The sequence below is a fragment of the Rutidosis leptorrhynchoides genome, chromosome 5 (genome assembly GCF_046630445.1).
Source record: "Rutidosis leptorrhynchoides isolate AG116_Rl617_1_P2 chromosome 5, CSIRO_AGI_Rlap_v1, whole genome shotgun sequence".
NCBI lineage: Eukaryota > Viridiplantae > Streptophyta > Magnoliopsida > Asterales > Asteraceae > Rutidosis > Rutidosis leptorrhynchoides.
This window is the reverse complement of record NC_092337.1, coordinates 266,117,950-266,123,949: the sequence shown is the minus strand read 5'-3', so window position 1 is coordinate 266,123,949 and position 6,000 is coordinate 266,117,950.

The following is a 6,000-nucleotide window of genomic DNA, read 5'->3' as shown; positions in this document are numbered from 1 at the left end:
ATACAGTCAAGGGTTTTGCTATTCTGGAAAAGTCTTGGATGAACCTTCTGTAGTAACCAGCTGGTCCTAAAAACTGGCGTATGTGTTTCGGAGTTTTTGAGGTTTCCCACTTTTCAACGGTTTCAATCTTTGCTGGATCTACCTGAATATCTTCTTTGTTCACTATGTGACCGAGGAATTGAACTTCTTCTAACCAAAATGCACACTTTGAAAACTTAGCGTACAGTTTTTCTTTTCTCAGCAACTCTAGCACTTTTCTCAAATGTTCTTCATGCTCTTGATCATTCTTCGAGTAAATAATTATGTCATCGATGAAAACAATGACAAACTTGTCAAGATATGGCCCACACACTCGGTTCATGATGTCCATGAACACAGCTGGTGCGTTAGTCAATCCAAACGACATAACCATTAACTCGTAATGACCGTAAGGCATCCTAAAAGCAGTCTTTGGAATATCATCCTATTTCACCCGCATTTGATGATATCCAAAATGTAAATCGATCTTCGAATAAATAGACGAGCCTTGTAGTTGATCAAATAAGTCGTGGATTCTCGGTAGTGGGTAGCGGTTCTTGATGGTAAGTTTGTTCAACTCTCGGTAGTTGATACACAACCTGAATGTACCATCTTTCTTCTTGACAAACAAAACAGGAGCTCTCCATGGTGATGTGCTTGGTCGAATGAAATCACTCTCTAAAAGTTCCTGTAACTGACTTTGTAATTCTTTCATTTCGCTGGGTGCGAGTCTATATGGAGCACGAGCTATTGGTGCAGCTCCTGGTACAAGGTCTATTTGAAATTCAATAGATCGATGTGGGGGTAATCCCGGTAATTCTTTCGGAAATACATCGAGAAATTCTTTTGCGACGGGAACATCACTGATGTTCTTTTCTTCAGGTTTAACTTCCTCGATGTGTGCTAGAATGACGTAAAAACCTTTTCTTATTAGTTTTTGCGCCTTCAAACTACTAATAAGATTTAATTTCGCGTTGTTCTTTTCTCCGTACACCATTAAAGGTTTTCCTTTTTCACTCATAATGCGAATCGTATTTTTGTAACAAACGACCTCTGCTCTCACCTTTTTCAACCAGTCCATGCCAATTATTACATCAAAACTCCCTAACTCGACTGGTATTAAATCAATTTTAAACGTTTCATCCCCCAGTTTAATTTCTCTCTCCCGACATATATTATCTGCTGAAATTAATTTACCGTTTGCTAATTCAAGTAAAAATTTACTATCCAAAGGCGTCAATGGGCAACTTAATTTAGTACAAAATTCTCTACTCATATAGCTTCTATCCGCACTCGAATCAAATAAAGCATAAGCAGATTTATCGTCAATAAGAAACGTACTCGTAACAAGCTCCGGGTCTTCCTGTGCTTCTGCCGCATTAATATTGAAAACTCTTCCACGGCCCTGCCCATTAGTATTCCCCTGATTCTGGCAATTTCTAATAATGTGGACCGGTTTTTCACATTTATAACAAACAGCGTTTGGTATTACTTGCTCCGACACTATTCGTTTCGGCATTACTTGTTCCAACATTATTTGTTCCTTTAGTTCTGTTAAACTTTGGTCCGTAGACCTCACACTTTGTCGCGCTATGACCATTTTTTTACACCTGTTGCAAAATGTCGTGCAAAACCCCTGATGATTTTCTTCACACCTATGACATGGTTGTTTTTGGGTTTTGTTGCCGTTGTTGCTATTGAGGTTGTTGTTGGGATTGTTATTGTTGTTGAAACGGTTGTTGTAGTTGTTGTTGTTGTTGGGATGTTTGTTGCAGTTATTGTTAGGATTGCGACTATTGTTGCGATTGTTGTTGCGGTTGTTGGGATTGTTGTTGCGATTGTGGTTGTAATTGTTGTTGTTGTTGTACTGGTGACTCTTGTCACCATTTTCCTCCCACTTCCTCTTGAGTTGTTTCGTGTTGGCTTCTTCGGCCGCCTGCTCTTTAATTCTTCCCTCAATCTGATTTATGAGTTTATGAGCCATTCGACTTGCCTTCTGTATAGAAGCGGGCTCATGTGAACTCACATCTTCTTGAATCCTTACTGGTAACCCATTTACAAACGCGTCGATCTTCTCTTCTTCATATTCGAATGCTCCCGGACACAATAGGCACAACTCTGTGAATCGTCGTTCATATGTGGTAACGTCGAACCCTTGTGTTCGTAACTCTCTAAGTTCTGCCTTGAGTTTATTGACTTCGTTTCTAGGATGGTACTGCTCATTCATCAATTACTTGAATGCCGACTACGGTAGTGCGTAAGCAGCATTTTGTCCTACCTGTTCAAGATAGGTGTTCCACCACGTTAACGCAGTACCTGTGAAGGTATGCGTAGCGTACTTAACTTTGTCCTCTTCAGTACACTTACTTATGGCAAACACCGATTCGACTTTCTCGGTCCACCATTTCAATCCAATTGGTCCTTCGGTTCCATCAAATTCCAAAGGTTTGCAGGCAGTGAATTCTTTGTAGGAGCATCCTACACGATTTCTTGTGCTGTTAGCTGCATTGCTAGATTTAGAGTTATTGTTAGTATGTAGCACAGCCTGTACTACGGCTATGTTTGCAGCAAGAAAGGTACGAAATTCCTCTTCGCACATATTCATGGTGTGTCGAGTAGTCGGTGCAATTTCCTTCAAAATAGCCAACTGAATCGAGTTAATCATACAGAATATTAAGAGTAGTCAATAGTATTTCGTAGCATAATATGAACTCATTTATAAAAGCTTTTTCTTCATATTAGCATTTTATAAGTTTAAATTCGGGTACTACCTACCCGTTAAGTTCATACTTAGTAGCTAATATACAATTCAACTACTACAATGCCATATGAAAAACTGATTATAATTATATATCACATACAAATATTCTTCAAACTTACAACTTCGCTATATTACATATAACATGAAATATAGTACACTATGATACAGGACAGTTTTGAAGATGAATCTAGTTAATACGCAAGTTGTTCAGCAAAGGAAATAAAGACACATAATTCATAAGTCGAGAAACAACTCATGCATTCTGGTTTTACTAAGACGACTTCCCATCCTTGGTCTTATGGAGAATAACCGTTATGACCATTGGCAAGGCAGCATGTTGTAATGTCGTCAAAAGGACGAGGGTTTCGTCAAGTCCAACTGCCTCGTAATAATCTAAAAACCTTGTTTCTCACCCCAACTACTGAATCTGTCACTTATGGGAAGGTTTTATTTAAAAGTTGTAATCTGATGTTCTTTTTCTCACTTTGGTAAGAAGCGAACATCACTAACCCGTAAGCATAACATCCTTCTTTATGTTGCATGTTAGAAGCTCTTTCTAATTCATGAAATCCTATGTTGGGATATGTTGATTCAAAATAGGTTCTTAACCGGTAGCGTAAAATTGCATTTGGGTTCCCCGCATTTAATGCTTTAAAGAAAACACGGCGTAACTTACGATCTCCCCAATATGATATACCACACCTATCAAAGGAAAGCCTTTTATAAACTAAGGCATTTCTGGAAAGTCTTTCAAATGTTTGACAAGTTAATTTTGCCATAACTAAATGTGATGATGAATTCTGACCGACTCTAGACAAGATTTCCTCAATCATATCATCTGATAGGTCTTCTAAAATATTCGGTTGTCTACCCTTAACGTCCATTTTGTTTTTATACTGTAAAATAGACAAGGATTAGATTCGTAAAAGATAATTAACGAATAATACAAGCAATTTTTACATAGAACATAAAAGTACAAGCACACTACAATACATATAATACACAACATGATTACAACCCTCTATTATGAATCACTGGTTTCTTCTTCTTCGGACTTGGTTCGTTTTCCTAATTTTCTAGGAATATATGGTGTTCCTCTAATACGAGCCGTCGTTTTTCATAATGGTTTAGAAAAACCTGGTGGTTTAGAGGTTCCTGGGTCATTGTTACATTTTAGGAAATACGGATGTTGTCGATACATATAAAGTTCATCGGGGTTGGAATCGGATTTCTCTATTTTTATACCTTTTCCCTTATTATTTTCTTTCGCTTTATTAAATTGGGTCGAGGTAATTTCTATAACATCATCGGAATCCTCATCGGGATCCGATTCATCAAAAAATTGGTAATCTTCCCAATATTTTGCTTCCTCAACGGAAACACCATTGTCCATTATTAAGTTTGGTCCGTTGGTTGAGGATTTTCTTTTATTTAATCGATTTACTATAGGTATAAATATTTCTTCCTCCGAAACCTCTTCTTCTTCTGGTTCCTCCTCTTCTGATTCCTCCTCTTCTGGCTCCTCTTCTTCCAGTTCCTCCTCTTCCGGTTCCTCCTCTTCCGGTTCCTCTTCGGGAATTTGTGAATCTTCCCAAAATATATTCGACTCTTCATTATTATTAGGTGAATCAATGGGATTTGTACTAGAGGTAGACATCTATCACACAATATCAAATACATTAAGATATTAATATATCACATAATATTTACATGTTAATAATATATAGTTTCCAACAAAAAAATTGTTAAGCAATCGTTTTTGAAGAAAAACACGGTCGAAGTCCAGACTCACTAATGCATCCTAACAAACTCGGTAAGACACACTAATGCAATTTTCTGGTTCTCTAAGACCAACACTCGGATACCAATTGAAATGTCTCGTTCATATTGATTATAAACCTTCCATATTAATTGATTTCGTCGCGAGGTTTTAACCTCTATATGAGACGTTTTTCAAAGACTGCATTCATTTTTAAAACAACCATAACCTTTATTTTATCGATAAAGGTTTAAAAAGCATTACGTAGATTATCAAATAATGATAATCTAAAATATACCGTTTACACATGTTGATGCATCTTATGCAAGTCCCTAGACATCTACCCATGTCCATTGCAGGTGCAACAGTTTACAAGATACCATGATTGCTCGTTATTATCCTATCTGTGTTTATATGTGGTTACAGGTATTACAAGAACGCGATAAGGATGTTTGACTATGTTAGACTTAGTCAGACGTACGAGTGAAGCATCACTCGTACTGCTGACAGGCTCATACGCACAGTTGATGCTGAGCTAAGTCATAATTATAACCTAAATGAGAAAACACGAGTGAGTGATCAACCGTACGGCCGATGAGGCCAACTCGTACGAGTGATGGATGACACGTACGGTTGAGTCAATAGCTGAGGTATATAAAGGTTTATGTTCTTCATTTTAGGTTAAGCCTCTCTCACACACAATCACTCAGATCTGGTTCACCTGATCCGATTCTCTCTCAACCCAAATCACTCCAGGTAGTGAATAATAGCTCTAGACATTAATCTAATCACAATCCTTGTTGTGGTTTGCCTAATTTAATCTCAAAAATCTTCCCATATTCACTTTGATTGGTTTGATTCACTAATTCCGCCATTGTGTGAATTAAACCTATTGATCTCGAAGTTCCTAGTCATGTTTCATTATTGGTATCAGAGCATTGGTTGTGATTTCAACATCATCAAGTGATTTTTGGTGATTAATAGGGTTTATTTTTGGGTTTTTGAGATAAAAGTGATTTCAATCAAAAAGGAATTATTTTTATGTGTGTAATTGTAATTAGAGAGTGTGTTTATGTTTGTTTAGTGCTAATCTAGCTTTTGGACGAAGAAATTGAGGTTTAGCATCAATTTTTAGGGTTTTTGGGTGATTTGAGCTGAACAGCAGTTCACACAAGTGGGTCAAAATTCCTTGATCACACGCACGGTTGACCACACGTTTGATCGTCACTCGTGAACTCACACGCACGGATTAGCATAACCTTTTGAGGTTAAGTGACAAGTCTGATCACACGAGTGATCACGCGTTTGACGGTGACACGTACGAGTAATCACACGATTGATTATCACTCGCACGTCTAAGAATTAGTGTTTGATTTTATTGGATAAGTAGTGACACGTACGTCTGAGTCTGTGACACGTACGGTTGATACTTTCACACGTACGGTTGATACTATCACACGTA